Source organism: Pristiophorus japonicus, chromosome 2, assembly GCF_044704955.1.
Source record: "Pristiophorus japonicus isolate sPriJap1 chromosome 2, sPriJap1.hap1, whole genome shotgun sequence".
Taxonomy (NCBI): domain Eukaryota; kingdom Metazoa; phylum Chordata; class Chondrichthyes; family Pristiophoridae; genus Pristiophorus; species Pristiophorus japonicus.
The window spans coordinates 258,551,054-258,569,749 of NC_091978.1; the positions used below are offsets into that span (position 1 = coordinate 258,551,054).

At 46.1% G+C, this 18,696-nt stretch overlaps 1 pseudogene; it reads left to right on the forward strand.

The window, feature by feature from the left end:
- The first annotated feature begins 582 nt into the window (after positions 1-582).
- On the forward strand, positions 583-812 carry LOC139252677 (U2 spliceosomal RNA; annotated as a pseudogene).
- Positions 813-18,696: the final 17,884 nt, after the last annotated feature.

Sequence of the window (18,696 nt, forward strand, 5' to 3'; positions counted from 1 at the left end):
TTATTTGTATGTGTATTTTTAACCACTTGCACCTGTAAAAGTAGGCTATACGCCTGCTTTTTCAGGTGCAGGATTTTAAAAGACATTTGCAGGGCAAGATATTCGTAAATATCAGAAATCTTACCCTGAAAGTGTCCTAGCTCCCGAGATGTGGCCATCTGTCAAGGCCAAAAACTTGACAGATCGGAAATGTCGGTTTCCAGCACGTGCGCATTGTGCGCTGGAAACCGGCTTTTCTGATCCCTTCCCGGGTCCGTAGGAACTTCTTACGGACCCGGGACATCGGAATTAACAATGATTAGCGCGGCGCTGATGAGTGATCGGGGCAGATGACCCGCTGCAAGGGCACTGCCGCCCTTCAGCCGCAACTACATCTGGCCCCAGCAAAAAAAAACGTCCAAGTGCCATAGTTGCGGCGGAGAAAACTTTAAAAAACGGAAGGTGTGCCCCGTTTCAGGCGGAGGTGAATTTTTACCACCTCGAGTCAGCATTGCTCTCAGCTGTTGGAGTAGGGTTGGATGAATTCTGGTTGGATGAATTCCTGGAGGTTTCATCACATGACCTCCCGCCTGCAACTGCCCCGTCCTGTCTCGGCCTTTTGGCTAAGATCTGCATAACTAACCTGACCAGCCACCATGACGTCCGGGTGGTTTCTCCCTGGTCAGGAAGGTATATGCTTACATTTTTGTAAACAGGAGGTGGGTGGGATTGGTGACCCATCCACCTCCACGGAGGTGTGTGGGGGACCTGACCCATCCACCTCCATGGCACGAACCTGGTATTGCAGTACTTCCAGGAACGGTGCAGTGGCTCTAGGCCTTTTGGCTAAGAGCATTGGCGCAGAGTGATCCTTGACTGGTGCAGGGTGACCTCTGGCGTTTGACAAAGAATTGTAACGATTGGATAACGATTGGACATGAATTTAAAAAAAAAAAAAAAAAACAGCCTCCCACACCCCGCCCCCACCTCCAATATTTGTGAAAGCGTTTTAAGAAAATGAAAATAAACACAATTTGCCTTAGGTTGCTTACAGCAATGTCCAGGAGGCTAATCTTTAATTCCCGGAGACCCCAGGACAATCCTGGAGGGTTGGCAACGCTCTGCTGGAGTAAGAAGTGTGAGGTGTCCATTAAAAGGAGTGCTCAAATTGAAGGCAACTAGCAGCAAGCAACAGGCAAAAATATAATTGTAATACTCAAAAGTTCAGTTACACAAGGCAATAACAGCAGGGAGACTACAAATCTCAATAATATAGTAACCTAACTTTAAATGGTGGAGTTCTTCAATACCATGCAGCACCAATTTTATACAATTGCTTAATAAATTAAGAGTAGCATTGCAGAACTGCATGGGATTGCAGAGGAGTACTCATTTCCAATCATTTGCATAGATTTGTAGTGTGTAACCAGGCCAGCACATGACATAGCGTGATCTCAGAATTTTAAAAAGTTCTTCTCCCGTGGAATCAGTGTCAAGTGCACTGAGGCACTGATTCCATGGACCAGATGTGCTGCTGGTGAGGAACCGCTCGTCCAGCGCATCACCGTAGAATCAACCCTTACGTTAGCAAAACTAAAGAAAAAGTTGAAAAATACACCTTTTCCTGTTTCTGAGATTTACACAATTATCATGCGATTGACTGGAAGATTTTCTAAAAATAATTGTTATTTCCTGGTGCAATCAATCTCGCTTGTCAGAAATTTCCTTAGATGAGACAATGAGGTGGAAATTGTGACTCGAGGCTCACCGCAGGCGAAAGCCTCTGAACCGCAAGAAAACTCTGCATGTACCGAATTGTTCCGGATCTTCAGGCTCTTGTGCTCCTGGGCGTGCAGGTGTACACCTGCATAAAGGCCCATTTATCCCAGGGGTGCATGCGATTCGCAAGCAACCCTGGGATCACGTAGGCCAGCCCAATTAATGACAGAGGGGAATTCCCATTATACTTATGGGGATTCCATTTACATATCTAATCCTCATAAGCATAATAGAAGTCACCTAAAAAATACATTTGCACAACACTGAAATAAAAATAAATCATCACAGGTTCAAAATTAATTAAAATACCATTTAATTAAACATTTAAAATAAAAGTTTAATTTTTTGAAAAATAAATGTAAACATCTTTAAACGGGACAAAAATAACTTCAACTAATTTTAAATGTAAGGGAATGTTTAAATAATTTTTAAAAATTTATTTTAAGATTTATTTTAACCCTTAATAGCCCAACTCTGTGCCAGCAAATGTCAATTTCCAGTGGATGCATACGATCTGTCAAGCAGAAACTTGACAGGTCGCAAGTTCCAGGTTTAACGTAAGCTGTGCATCATAGGCCCCGTAAAATCCGGGCGTATAACTATCGTCAATAACTAAACATAGTATATCATTAGTATTGGAATATTTTTGGGGAAGAATAATAATGTAGGATTGAGTTATTCATTCAAAATGTTTTTAATTGCAATATTATTCGGAACTATCTACAGAAAACACACTGGAGGTTATTTTGACTTTGCGCGATAGTATGAAACATGCGATGTCGGCTTGGCCACCCATTAAACACCTTCAATGAATTCAATTGGAACAAAAATCAGTGGAGGAGTTTAATGGGTGGCGATATTTAACACTATTGCCCAAAGTCAAAATTTGCTCCACTTCTGGCAGGGAGCCTCCACACCAGGAAGGCATACCGAGAAATTGTGAATGCGCTTCCCACTATTTTTCACCCATTCCCTGATATGTGTTCTCAGTGTGTGAGGCCCCTGGCTGGGAATGTGCATTCAGAAAATCATATATGTATACTGTTATCAACTTGGGAATTTTCAATACTGTCTGTTGAACAGATACCAGTATGGTCAGTGCATACTGCTGAGAAAATGTTATCTCGCGACCACCCCATTTGCGTTCAAACACAGGGCAGCAGTAGAACTGCAATCAAGTGGTGGCTAGTCACACTGACTTACCACTGTGTTGCTGCCCATTATGATTTTCAGGAAAACTTGCATCCGGGTGATAGGTACTCCAGCTTAAATGTAAATAGGGGTCAAGTGACCACATTTAGACCCCAATGCCACTTTCGTCTCTGCCAACCTGATTACTGGCAGTTCCTGCTCCTGCCCAGCATCTATGGGAGGTACAAGTTGGGAGACAACCATTTGGAGCTTAGAGTTAAAGTTGTCTGGTAAAGCTGGATGGAGTTTTTGTGGACATTTTTCTCGCAGTCGCTTGTGAGTTTTCCACCTTAACAGATCTGAAAGTTTTTATAATTGCTACTGTAGATTCTGCACTGATGTTGCTCGCCGCTTCGCAGTGTTACTTCTTTCTGTTCTCGACAATAAATTCACCTCCCCTTTAAGCAACTGCTGCAGATTCTTGACCACCCAAATTCTGCCTCCAATTCAGTAAGCTGTCGATAGGCAACTCGCAGACTGCATTATAATGAGGGTTAACTACGAAAATCTGTCGGGTCACATGGCAACTCCTCCAGATGGCCACCTCACTCATTTACTGCAGCAACATGAAAATCGACCCTGATTTACAGGCAGATTACACAGCTGAGAAGCAGCTACGGAGATTCTTCAAATTTCATGTCATTTGCTATTTGATGATTTGCAAATATCAACCACATATGTAGGATTTTGATGCTTACAGCCCAGTCCCACATAAGATTTACAACACTGTCAGCCTGGAAAATGTGAGCACATTTTCAGTTCAAGAAAGATTCAGAATAATCCAGGAAATTCCTCAAAGTATGCTGTCTTTTATCTTTGGTTCATCTCTAACTAGTATCTGATAAGAAAGATTGAACTTGCATTTATATAGTGCTGTTCACGACCTCAGGACGTTCCAAAGTGCTTTGCAGCAAATTAAGTATTTTTGAATGCGGCAGCCAATTTGTGCAGAGCAACGTCCCACAAACCGTTGCTGCAGTGCAGCAACTCACCAAGTCTTCTTCGACAGCACCTCCCAAACCTGCGACCTCGACCACCTCGAAGGACAAGGGTAGTAGGTGCATGGGAACACCATCACCTGCAGATTCCCCTCGAAGTCACACACCATCCTGACTTGGAAATATTCCTTCATTGGTGCTGGTCAAAATCCTGGACATACCTCCCTAACAGTACTATGGGAGTACCTTCACCACACAGACTGCAGTGGTTCAAGGAGGCAGCTCACCACCACCTACTCGAGGGCAATTAGGGATGGGCAATAAATGCTGGTCTTGCCAGCGACGCCCATATCACAGGAACGAAAAAAAAATGCCAGGTGAGAAAGACGAAGGACTGATCTAGAAGCCCAAACTGGGCATCCTAGACTTGCTGTGGGAGATCAGCAGAGCACAATTATATACCATGACAATCTGTAACCTCATGGCCTAACACATCCTCAGTCTAGTTCAATGGGGATTAAATAAATACATGCCAAGTGCAACAACAGGCATTCCTTAAAATGAGTGACCAAGCCAGTGAAGTTAAAATACAGGGCTACCTGCATGCTAGACACCAAAAGCATTTGGATATAGATAGGGTTTCAGAGTCCCATAACCAATAAATCAAATCAAAACTCTTTAATCTTACCACATACAGTTAAGCAACCAGCAGGCGAAGAATGCTCCATGAATATCACCATCGTCGATTATGGTGAAGTCTAGCACGAGTGCAAGAGGCAATGCTGTAGTGTTTGCAAGTGTCTTCAGCCAAAAGTGCAAATGATGATCCATCCTGACTTTCTCCTGAGGTTCCCACCCATTATCATAGTGTCCAGCCAATTTGGTACAATCCACATGATATTAAACAGCTGGGCCCTGACAACATCCTAGCTTTCGTGCTCAAAACCTCCACATCAGAATTAGGTTTCATACTCCCCCAGCTAAACTACACCAGTGCAGCTATTACATTGGAATCTACCCACAATCTGTAAAATTTTCCAGGTATATCTTATCCACAAAAAAGTTGTACAAATCTAACCTGGCCAATTACCACCCGACCAGCTTCCTCCTAATCATCAGTGAAGTGATGTAAGGGGCCTTCAACAATGTCAACAAGCAAAACCTACTCACGGCCAGAAGCACTCAGTTTCAGATCTCATCACAGCCTTCATCCAGATATGAAGGCAAGAGCTGAATGCCAGAGGAGTGATTGCCCTTGAAATTAAAGCAACAGTCGATTGTGTGTGTCACCAAGGAACCCTAGTAAAACTGAAGTCAGTGCAGGTCAAGGAAAAGACCCTCCAGTGGCTGGTGTCATAGCTGAGTGGTTGTTGGAGGCCAATTATCACAGCCCTGGAACATCACTGCAGAAATTCTCAGAGAAGCGTCCTTGTCCCAACTAAAAGAAAGAAAAACAGAAGACTTGTATTTATATAATGCCTCTCACAACTACCGGACGTTCCAGCGCGGTTTACACAGTATTTTTTTGAAGTGCAGTTACTTTTGTAATGTGTAATGTAATGATGTTCTTTCCATCATAGTGTCAAGAATGGGACTTCTCATTAACAATTCTACAATGTTCTGCTCCATTTGCAACTGCCCCAATAATGAACGGCCCTTGGTAGCCTACATTAGGTCCTGGACAACACCTAGGGCTAGATTTTACACTTTTGTGCATATCGCCCCAAAATGGGCGTTATTTCCAGTGTGGGCGATAACAATGGGTTTTCAGATCGCCAGCTTCTCGCCCATTCTCAAAGCACCTAGTCTCCATTTTTGAAATTGGGCATTACTGCGAGCGATATGAAATGGGTGGTAGCGTTAAATCTCGCTGACCTTCTGCCGTAAAGTGTCGCCGTCCTTAGCAATGGCATGGCAACGCTCGATTCCCTCGATTCAGGAGGTCAAGGGTCATCATGACATGCGCAGAAGAGGAGACAGAGAGCGAGGGAGCTGAGAGAGACTGATGGCATGTGTGAGTGTGGTGTGGATGCTTTGGGAGGAAGGAGGAAGAGTTTAGAGCTTTACAGCAAATAGGGAAACAAGAATTAGCTGTTACCAGCCCCATATTTGCCCGAATTTGGCCTATAATGGAGGGAGAGGAGGAGGCATCACAGCACGCTGTGGAGACTGATGCTGGAGCGAGAAGTGTGGTGGGAGAGGAGCACATTGGAGGGCGCAAAAGAGCGAGGAAGTTCTCGGACGAGGCAAATGCCTCCCTACTGCAGGAGGTCAAATTACGCTGGAGTGATTTGACACAGGGAGAATGTGGGAAGCCCACCTCAAAGGCTTACCAGAAGATATGGACCGAGATAACTGAGGTGGTCTCGTCGGCGATCAACGAGGTGCGTGAGGGCAACCAATGCCGCAAACGATGGAACGACCTTGTGGGATCCCCAAGAGTAAGGATTACATTGATTTACATGTACTTATGTATTTATATAATTTGATTTGTAACAGTCATGAGCGATTATCAGCAGATGTGAGGTCTTTCACTTTTACTGGAAATGTTTTACTTAAAGCCTGCTGTCACGGTGCACGTCTTTCGGTAAAGAATGATAATGATCATAATAATCATGATTACATCTGTCGGTTATGTGTTGTATCAGCCTCTGTGACAGTACTAGCAATGATATCACGCAATGATCTCATGCCATGTCGTCCTGTCACCTTTTACAGAAGAAGCTCTCGATGATGAGGTCCGTGCAGAGGCGAACGGATGGGGGGCCACCAGTCCCCAGCGACATCACTGAGATGGAGGAGCGGGTGCTCGCACTCGTGGGGAAGCACATCCAGACAGCCACGGAAGCATCTGCAGACCCTGAAGTGATGCGACATGAATAAAGTTTACACCATTGCGTGATGTAAAATCAGTAGATGCCACACCTACTCATATCCGAACAATCATATATGATAGATGATTTTAAAAATTGTCATAGAAATATTGCTGGCCGAATGAAAATTATTGCAATGCAAATGTGTTGATGATCATGAAATGTGATGTCTGTGATGATTTTGATAGCGGTGGTGCTTTTGTCGTGCATATGCTGTGTGTAGCACTGGATTCACTTTGTGACCCTAGCACCCCCTTCTCCTCTAATAACCTCATTTGTGTTTTGCAGCTCAGCCAGCAGCGCGGTCCAGGCAAGACCACAGAGGCCAGAAGGTGGGGGCGCGGGGCCCCGACTCTCCAGGTGATTCTATATCTGGTGCTGAAGAACTCCGATTCTCGCCCGTCAATCTGCTGGGTCTGTTCTGTACAGATGCGAGTGCGGACTTCGAGGAACCTGCATCGCCACGATCCAGAAGCCATTCCACCTCAAGGCCATCTAGTGGTCCGCTGGTCATTCCCGCCTCCACTCTGGAGGTACCGGCCCCAAGCACCTCGCCACAGGGCACCCCATTTGTCCCCAGGATGACGCCAACCCCGCGGAGGCATCATAGACGCGGCAGGTCTGGTCCACGAGCGCCACATGAGAGCAGAGAGATGGTACAGTTGTCCAGGAGGACCAGTTCATCGAAGCATTGGGGGACATATCCCGACAGCTGGCCACCATGACTGAGTACGTTCTGCGGATGGCGGAGGCTCTGGATGTGATAGCCAGGAACACTGCTGGCACAGGCCGCCCAGTGGTCCCAGAGCATGACACTCCACCCCTAGGTTCTGCATCATCACTGTGAACGACAGATGAGAGGAAGGACCAAGATCCTGCTTCTGCATCAGAGAATGTTGCCCCCTCAGCACCCCCCGCTCCCGTACCTGTGCAATCACCACCTCTGCCTTCATCCCCAATGAGGCACTGCCTGAAGAACTCCTCAGGTGCTGTGGAGCGAGGAGGGGAAGGGGTAGAGGTGGGGAGAAGAAGGAGAGGGGGGAAGGAAAGTGAGGTGCATGTCCGCAGGTGATGGCTGTGTTATATCTCCATCTGGATGTATGCAATTTGTTGTAATGAATGGGGGGAGGGGCCACCCTCCTGCTTTGCATTTGTATTCTGTGTTGCTGGACATGTTGATCATTTGATTGATGTCAATGGTGGAAAAAGTGGGGTGTGGGCAGGGTTTGAGTGTTTTTGCCCGTGATACTTATGATTTCAGACCAATGTTGGTATAAGAATGTTTTTATTGAACATAACCTTGTTGCGCATTGTCTCAGATAGCTGGACCATTACACACTGGTGATTCCTTAACATGAAAGGGTTAAATAAAACTTAACTTCAATCAATGTAAACTTTAACTGGCACCGAGGTGATGGGCACCATTGATGTCTGAGCTGCGCACACACAGCAGTTGTCACTCAAAGCAACGTTCTTTCAGGCAAATCATTCAGATATCAGCTCCTCATGTAACAGTCTTGCACGGGCCCTTTCCTGCGGTCTGGAGGGGGTCGTGGGCATGGTTGCATAGCCAGGCTGGTTGTCTGGCCCGAGGTCAGCATCCAGCCCCTTGACGTCTTCTTTCTCTTTCTCTTGAGGTGGAGCATTCTGGCAATTCTTGGCCCCACCTGATAGCCAGATTGAGCAGCATGGAGCACACGACCACAAATTTACCTACTTGCTCAGGGTTGTATTTTAGCTCCCCTCCTGAGTGGTCCCGACATCTGAAGTGCTGCTTAAGCACAGTTATTGCTTTGTGGACCACATTGCTCTGTGGCTCTGGTTGTATTGCTTCTCAGCCTCGGTGTGGGTGTCATGCAGGGGGGTCATCAACCAGGTGGCTAGGCCATATCGGTTATCACCAAGCATCCAGCATTGTCCTTGTGGCTGACTCTTAAACATGTCAGAGACAGCGGTCTCACGCAGGATCTAAGCCACATCGAAGGTGCCCGGACATTTGGCATTCACTGCCATTATGATCTGATTGTAGTCGACAACTAGTTGGAAAGTCAGGGAGTGAAATCCTTTTCTGTTATGAAAAAGCTCCGAGTCTTGAGAAAGTGGCTGAATGGCGATGTGAGTGCACTGTATTGCTCCCTGCACCCTGGGGAACTTAGCAATGCAGTAGAATGCTCCAGCCCTGTCAGCCTGAGCCTCCGTGGTCATGGGGAAGCTGAAAAAGTCCAACCTTCACGCGTACAGGGCCTCCATGACCTGTCTACTGCAGCGATGGGTGACATGGTGAGACAGAGGGCAAATCTCGACCCCGGAGGCCCGAAAGGAACCGGACACGTAGAAAGACAATGCTGCGATGACCTTGACCTCGACCGACACTGATGTTCTGATGTTGGCTGCATATGTGGCCTGATGAGCTCATATATTTCATTGATCATCACCTTGTGATAGAAAGGATCTATTTAGCATAAGACAGCACATCTCATCATGGGGATAGAAAGGACCTATTTCTCTTAGCAGAGGGTTCAATAACCAGGGGGCATAAATTTAAAATAATTGATAGGAAGTTTAGAGGAGATATGAGGGAAAATTTCTTCACCTAGAGGGTGGTGGGGGTCAGGAACTCACTGCCTGAAAGGGTGGTAGAGGCAGAAATCCTCACCACATTTAAAAAGTGCTTGGATATGCACTTGAAGTGCTGTAGCCGACAGGGCTACATACCAAGAACTGGAAAGTGCGATTAGGCTGGATAGCTCTTTGTCGGCCGACGTGGACATGATGGGCCGAAATGGCCTTCCATGCTGTAAATTTCTATGACGTAGTTACAAGAACGGGGCAAAGTCTAATACTCTGCCGTAATTTGCTCACCTCCTGACTCTTCAAGCCTCTCTACTATTTCTAAGGCTCAAGTCAGGAGTGTGATGGAATATTCGCCACTTGCCTGGATAATGCATTGTAACACTCAAGAAGCTTGACACCATCCAGAAAAAACAGTTTGATTGATTGTTTCCCTGAACTCCTAAACCAGTGCACTTTGGCTACATTATCTACAGGATGCACTGCAGGAACTCAGCAAGTTTACTTCAGCAATACCTCCCAGCCCAATATCTTCTTCTGCCAAGAAGAACAAGAGCAGCAAGTTCAAGGTCTCTTTAATCACAATGCTGGATGACGGCATTGAGAGAACTGGCCATGTTTAAACATAAGGCAATTTTAATAAACATCATTCCCTGTCCATGGTGGAAGATTGTCTATTGTACATCAGTATGGTGTTCCCATGCACCTGCTGCCCTTCTCCTTCTAGGTGGTAGAGGTCATGGGTTTGAGATGTGCTGTCTTATGCTAAATATACACACACCCTACAGGGAACAGAATTCCTGAGATGAAAGAAAACGATCTGGGTGTTGTAAAGCCTCTTTAAATTTCACAATAAATGCTGTGAAGCTATATTAAGATTTGTATTCACAGGATAATTCACTGCAGGGGTTACGGTAGCATAGTAGTTATGTTACTGGACTAGTAATTCAGACGCCTGGACTAATGATCTGGAAACATGAGTTCAAATCTCACCATAGAAGCTGGTGAATTTAAATTCAGTAAACTTGGAATTAAAAAGCTAGTATCAATACTGTGGAAAGCCCATCTGGTTCTAATGTCCTTTAAGGAAAGAAATCTGCACTCCTTACCTGGTTTGGCCTATATGTGACTCTGAAATGGTGGCACACCCCTTCTCAGGGACAATTAGGGGTGGGCAGCGCTGCTCAAATCCCAGCAATGAATAAAATAAACATACCATTTTGTTCTTGTACAAAACTTTGGTTAGGCCTTATTTAGAATACTGTGCCCAATTTTGATCCCCTAACATGGTTGAGGATATTGAGGTTTTGGAAAAGGTGCATTGGATGGCAACAAGATTGATTTCCAGTTTAACCACCCATATAGGCATGGTATGCACTAGACAAGTGTAGATTCAGGGTTGATTTCACCAAGGTTTATAAAATAACGAAGGTGCTAGATTATGTTTACATAGGCAAATTATTTCAATTTCATAGGTTGGGGAGGACCAGGAGGTCACACTTGCAAGTTACATAGGTTCGATGTTAGGCGGTTCTATTTTTCCCAGACAATAATGGACTGGTGGAACATATTTCCAGTCATGTGGTGAATGCTGATTTGCTGTATACCTTCAAGAGAAAGATGGACCTGCTTCTGGCTGAGGAGGAGATCACTTTGTGCAAGAGGTACCCTGTAATATAAATCATGTTCAATGTGGTCTCTTGGACTAGTTTCAAATTTAAAGAAGTCAGAGAGAAATTTTCCAGATTTTTTTCCCGAATTTTTTATCTGGGTTTTTAGCTGTTTTTTCAAGTCTCCTGGGATGGGTAGGGAATGTCAGTATCATGATACATAAGGCATCATGATTGTATGGAACAGGCTAGATGGACTAGTTGTTTTTTTTCCTGTCTGTCAGTTTTGTATGTTCGTATTTGTCATTGCATTCTTCCCAGATGGGAAATCTCCAGTGCAGTTCTATTGTAGTGCATCCGAAGCATGGAAATCCATGAGTTACAAAGGCAGCAGGCTCGGAAAACAAGTTAAGGTTTAAACATTTGTATAGTCATTTTACTGTTGGTTTATTGCACATATTACTCCTGGTCTCCACCCATAAAATGTTTCTCATTGCTTCATATGAGGATGATTAGTTTAAATGTTATTTTCATTATGCTTTTACATTCACTCTGATATTTTCATTAAAACTGCAGAGGGAAACTGTTAAATGAATAATGATTTTGCCAGCTAATTTTATTAACTTAATCATTTTATTTTATCAGTTTTATTTTTGATAAGTTATTTATTTGATTGGGTTTTACTGAAATTTTAGAAGCTCAGTCATTATAATTTCATATGGCTAAAATTGGAATCTGTGATGTGTGCTATTTATCTTACTTGTGGGCATTACAACCTGACCCCGCCTCACATCACTGCCCCCAGATCATCAAAATCCACAGCTCGGCCTTGGACAACGTGGACCATTTTCCATACCTCGGGAGCTTACTATCGATGATGAGGTCCAACACCGCCTCCAATGTACCAGCACAGCTTTTGGTCACCTGAGGAAGAGAGTGTTTGAAGACCAGGACCTCAAACCTGGCACCAAGCTTTTGACCTACAAGGCAGTAGTGATACCTGCTCTCCTATAGGGCTCAGAGACGTGGACCATATACAGCAGACACCTCAAACGCTGGAAAAGCCACCAGCGCTGCCTCCGCAAGATCCTGCAAATTCATTGGGAGGATAGACACACCAACGTCAGTGTTCTCACTCAGGCTATCATTCCCAGCATCGAAGCACTGATCACACTCAACCAGCTCCGTTGGGCAGGCCACATCGTCTGCATACCCGACACAAGACCCCTAAGCAAGTGCTCTATTCGGAACTCCTACACGGCAAGCAAGCCCCAGGTGGGCAGAGGAATGCTTCAAGGACACTCTCAAAGCCTCCTTGATAAAGTGTAACGTCCCCACCGGCACCTGGGAATCTCTGGCCCAAGACCGCCCAAAGTGGAGAAAGAGCATCCGGGAGGGTGCTGAGCATCTCGAGTCCCGTCACCGAGAGCGTGCAGAAATCAAGTGCAGACAGCGGAAGGAGCATGTGGCAAACCAGGCTCCCACCCACCCTTTCCTTCAACCACTGTCTGCCCCACCTGTTATCAAAACTGTAATTCCTGCATTGGACTGTACAGCCATCTGAGAACTCACTTTTAGAGTGGAAGCAAGTCAAGTCTTTCTCGATTTCAAGGGACTGTCTATGATGATGAATGCGGGGCAACACCTACTGACTTGCATTCACAAATGGACTATGTCCTAGAGGGCTGTTGGTGGATTTAACTGTACCTCAGCTTTCGAGAAAGCAGGGAGAAAATTATACACTTTTTAAAAAAAAGTGAGTTTCCATCTCAGTGTAAGCTTGACTTTTCCAAAAATGTAACCATAATTTTTCATACTTCAGGGACATACTTCCTGATGTTCTACATAGCTTTTAAATGAATGTGGAATCACATTTTTAATCAAAAGCCATAAAAGCTTTTATGTCTTGTAATATTGCACTGATATGGTGTATATGTGGCAGTTTTATGGTGGTGACTCACATAGCAGATAACTTTTAACAACTTATATGATTCTGTGTGTTTCTATCTCATCAGTTTTGTATCTGTGAATACCTATCATAAAATTAAGCTAATGTTTCCAATGAGGTACTGGCCCTCTTTTAGGAAGCTTTCCAAATAATCGGTCCTAAAATTCCTGTCATCATCATCATAGGCAGTCCCTTGGAATCGAGGAAGACTTGCTTCCATTCTTAAAATGAGTCCTTAGGTGGCTGAACAGTCCAATACGAGAGCCACAGTCCCTGTCACAGGTAGGACAGACAGTCGTTGAGCGAAGGGGTGGGTGGGACAGCTTTGCCGCATGCTCTTTCCGCTGCCTGCGCTTGATTTCTGCATGCTCTTAGTGATGAGACTCGAGGTGCTCAGTGCCCTCCCGGATGCACTTCCTCCACCTAGGGCGATCTTTGGCCAGGGACTCCCAGGTCTCAGTGGGGATGTTGCACATTTTCAGTGAGGCTTTGAGTGTGTCTCTGTAACATTTCCTTTGCCCACCTTTGGCTCGTTTGCCATGAAGGTGTTTCAAGTAGAGCACTTGCTTTGGGAGTCTCGTGTCTGGCATGCGAACGATGTGGCCTGCCCAACAGAGCTGATCAAGTGTGGTCAGTGCTTCAATGCTGGGGATATTGGCCTGGTTGAGGACCCAGAGAATTTGTAGGATCTTGCGGAGGCATCGTTGGTGGTATTTCTCCAGCGACTTGAGGTGTCTACTGTACATGGTCCATGTCCCTGAGAATACAGGTGGGTGGGTATTATTACAGCCCTGTAGACCATGATTCCTGCGGCAGGCATACAAATGGCACCTGCTGTTAGTTAGACTTTACCACGCCCATTTAAAAGCCATGAAACTTTGCACAGCAAGTTTTTGGAAGTGAGAGATGGAAATGGTGCAGCGCCTTCCACAGGGCATCTGGAACTTAAGTGAACAGGGAAAACAACTGTGGCCACGAAGTTAGGACCTTTAGTGCAGGCCGTTAAGGCCGGTTTGGCAGAAAAACTGGCGCATGGAATGCAGTGGCTGCCATTTTGGGCAGGTCAACATCGCTGCCATTGCCTGCGCTTGCCGCACATATTTAAATGATGCAGATCGTGACATCACTTGAATTGACGTATGATCTGTGATTTTCAACATTGCTGTTCTTAATACAGCCCTCTCCAAAATGCACACCGAGGAATGTGCATGCAACAGTATATTTTATTTGAGTAGTGGCTTGGTGCAATACATTTAAAAAGTTGTTAAAGCAACGCATTGCTATAAAGAACTAGTTGGTTTATTAGCAAAGGTTTAACAATCGCATTACACATTATCAGTTTATCCATCACTTGCCAGGAGTGCTGCTGGATGATATATCCCCACAGTAGGCAATCGGCCTGAATCGAGAGTTCATCCTTGCGCCTATGAAACAGTTTAAGTTCCTCAGGGCATGCCCCGTATGTGGCTGCCCAGTCCCCATTCAGGACACATTTCTTAACTAAAGACAGTAGCGGGTCTTTATTTGTCCAGACTTTAATCTGACGGGCTGTCACAGGTGAGCCTTTGCTTTTGAAATCTTCAACAGCCATGACCATCTCAGCATCATGCTCAGTTGCCCCCTCAATGGTGGTGAGTGGGAGCCTGCTGAGTGCTTCGGCGCAGTTTTCAGTGCCCGGTCTGTGCCGAATTGTGTATTCATAGGCGGCAAACGTAAGTGCCAACCTCTGTATGTGGGCCGATGCATTCGCATTTATGGCCTTGTTGTCGGCCAAAAGGGACATTAGGGGTTTGTGATATGTCTCCAGCTCAAATTTCCTGCCAAACAGGTACTGGTGCATTTTTTTTTACTGCATAGACACATGCTAGCGCTTCCTTTTCTACCATCCCATAGCCCCTTTCTGCCTGGGACAGACTTCTGGAGGCATAAGCTGCCGGCTGTAAGTGACCATTGGCATTCACATGCTGCAACACACACCCGACCCCATAGGACGACGCATCGCACGTTAGAACAAGTTTCTTACACGGGTCATATAACGTTAACAGTTTGTTAGAGCATAACAAGTTGCGTGCTCGATCAAAAGTCCTTTCCTGGCTGTCCCCCCAGACCGAATCGCGACATTTGCATAGGAGCACGTGTAGCAGCTCTAACAGCGAGCTCAATTTGGGAAGAAAGTTACCAAAATAGTTCAGGAGCCCCAGGAATGAACGCAGCTCCGTCGTGTTATGGGGTCTGGGTGCTCTCTGGATCGCTTCCGTTTTGGACGCAGTGGGTCTGATCCTGTCTGCTGCTATCCTCCTCCCGAGGAATTCTACCTCTGGAGCTAGGAAGACGCACTTCGCCCTTTTCAGTCGCAGCCCTACCCGGTCCAATCTGCGTAGCACCTCCTCCAGGTTGTGGAGGTGTTCTTCAGTATCGCAACCCATGATGACGATGTCGTCCTGAAAAACCACCATCCTTGGAATCGACTTGAGGAGGCTTTCCATATTTCGCTGTAAGATCGCGGCGGCCGAACGAATCCCGAACGGACATCTGTTATACTCAAAACATCCCCTTGTGTGTCGTGATGGTGGTCAGCTTCTTCGACTCACTCGCCAGCTCCTGGGTCATGTAAGCTGAGGTCAGGTCCAATTTTGAAAAAAGTTTGCCACTGGATAGCATCGCAAAGAGGTCCTCCGCTCTTGGTAGCGGGTACTGGTCTTGGAGTGACACCCAATTAACGGTGGCCTTGTAATCGCCTGACATATCCTGACTGACCCATCTGCCTTGAGCACCGGCACGATCGGGCTTGCCCAGTCACTGAATTTGATGCCTTCCCTCAGCAGGCAGTCCAATTCGCATTCTATCTTTTCCCGCATCACGTACGGCACCGCTCTGGCCTTGTGGTGTACTGGCCTGGCGTCCGGTTTTATGTGAATCACTACCTTGGCCCCCATAAAAGTGCCGATGCTGTGTTGAAATATTTAGTCAAATTTGTCCAGGACCTGTGAGCATGATACTCGCTCCACAGAAGAAATTGCATTGACATCGCCCCATTTCCAGTTCATGACAGCAAGCCAACTCCTCCCCAGCAGTGCGGGACCGTCCCCCGGGACAATCCAGAGTGGCAACCTGTTCTCCGAATCTTTGTGGGTCACGACTACCATGGCGCTGCTTAGCACCAGAATGGTCTCCTTTGTATATGTCCGTAGCTGTGCGTCAATTGGCAATAATTTTGGCCTCCTGACCCTGGACACCCACAACTTTTCAAACTGTTTGCTACTCATCAGGGATTGGCTGGCCCCCGTGCCTAGCTCCATTAATACTGGGATGCCATTGAGGAGCACTGTCATCATTATCAGTGGCATCCTGGTGTATGAACTGTATATGTGCTCCACATGAACTCGCTGAACTTTAGCTTCCAGCGATTTCCCCCATTTGGCCTCGTAGGGCTTACATCGGGCCCGTCCTCCTCGTACATCAACCTGGCTGCAGGCTTCCTGCACATATGCGCCAATTGACCACTGACGTTGCAGTTTCTGCAGGTATATTGCTGATACCTGCAAGCTCTGGCTGGGTGTTTGCCTCCACACCTCCAGCATGAGCTGGAGGCTCCGTTGTTGGAAACAAAAGGTCCATTACCAGTCGATCGTCTCTGATTGTCTGTGTAACTGTCCTTAAGCGCACCATTAACAGGTGTTGATGGCCCCATTACTGGCCGCATTGTCCATTGCGATGGCATGAATCACCGTTCAGCTAGCCATTGTCTCTGTTGAATTCCCCCTTTGGGTACGGCTACATGCTGGGGCATATCCGATTTCCCTTGTCTGCCTAGACAACTGTGTGCTTCGTTAACAATGTTGACTCCCTGGTCGTTTGTCGCAGTTGAGCCAAGATTTTTGTCATACATCATTCTGGTCTCTTCCTCCCCTGATATAAATGTCTGGGCGATCAGAGCCACTGCTTCCAAGGTCAAGTCTTTGGTCTCAATCAATTTCCTGAAAACGCCAGTGTGCCCAATGCCCTCAGTAAAAATGTCTCGCAGTATCTCCGCTCTGCATGCATCTTACATAGGCTCGCCAGTCGCCGGAGATCTGCACGAAGTCAGGAACGCTTTGCCCTTCTCGCCGCCGGTAGGTGTAAAACTGGTGCCTCGCCATGTGCATGCTGCTCGCTGGTTTAAGGTGTTCCCCGATCAACTTACTGAGCTCTTCGAACATTTTGCCCACCGGCTTCTCTGGCGCTAGAAGGTCCTTCATCAGGGAGTACGTTCTGGATCCACAAACCGTCAGGAGATGAGCCCTGCATTTGTCGACTGAATCCTGTCCCAATCATTCCTTAGAAACAAAACTTTGCTGTAGTCTCTCAATAAAGTCGCCCCAATCATCAGCAACACAGTACCTCTCTTCTGTGCTGCTAGTGGCCATGCTCGCAAGGTTTAAATCCCAGTTTCCCGGCGCCAATGATATGTCCTTACTATACAGTATAAATGCACACGAGGCCCATACTTGAGAAAAGGTCACTCTGTGACCAGTTACCTTTATTACCAAGGCCTCAAGTGATGAAGGTGGGTGGAGCTTCCCCTTTTATACCTGAAAGTCCATGTTAGGAGTGTCTCCCACAAGTTCACCCCCTGTGGTCAATGTTCTCAAGGTGTACAACTTAGGTCAGCTTATACATGGGTTACAATGATGGTTGAATACATGACACTGGATGTTTGCAAGGTCTTGGCTGTTACAAGAAGGCACAAAGGTGGTGTCATATATTTGCTTTATGGGTTCTTTGTTTAAGGATTCATAGCAACACATTGTTATTAAGAACTATTTGGTTTATTAGCAAAGGTTTAACAATCGCACTACACATTACCAGTTTATCCACCACTTGCAAGGAGTGCTGCTGGATGTTTGCAATGTCTTGGCTGATGCAGGAAGGCCTCTGGAAACATCACTTGCTCCCAGTCCTGGGGGCTCAAGTTGCAATCCCCCTTGAGCTGCGGCATGACAGGGAGATGGAGCAGGGGCAGTAAAGGGGACAAGCTGCTTGCAGAGGGAGGAAAATACAGAAGTGGCAAAAGCAGAAAGAAAGAGGCAACACAGACCGCACCTTTTTTGCCAATATATCCAGGATGGAATCATCCGCTTGCGGTACCAGTGAACACAACCCTAATACCCCTTCCGTCCCACACCTTACCCCTCTGTTACTGACCATCACAGTGCCTTCTTGGTCACAGTGCTGAAATAAAAGCCACCACAAATCAAACTTTCCAATCCACCTTTATCCATATGTGGAGCCAATATTATATCAAAAAGTCAACTAATCACCCTTGTGTATTTCCTTAGTGACTGTCTTGTGTGTGCCTTTGCCTATCCTAGTGCTGTCATGCAGTACTACCTGCAGCATGGTTGGTGGAAGGCTGCGAACTTTCAGTGGGGGACACTGCAGAGGGCTTTGCAAGGCGACTTCGAGGAGCTGGTGGCTGGGAGTGTGAAATCGAGTGACCGTTTTTCTTCTTCTTCTTCACTCAACTCTCCCTTTTGGTCAACCACTGGCTGAGCAGGCTGCTTTTCTTGAGTGTCTGAAATGAGGAAGGCATAAGGGTGGTGTAATATATTTGCTTCATGGATTCTTTGTTTAAGGATTCATAGCAACATATTGATATTAAGAACTAGTTGGTTTATTTGCAAAGGTTTAACAATCGCACTACACATTACCAGTTTATCCACCACTTGCCTCATAGTGGATCCCCTAAACCCAACTGTGGTTTTACTGAGTCTTGTGAACATCACGTGACTGGCTAAGGCACTCTCAATTCAACAGCTCTGTAAACC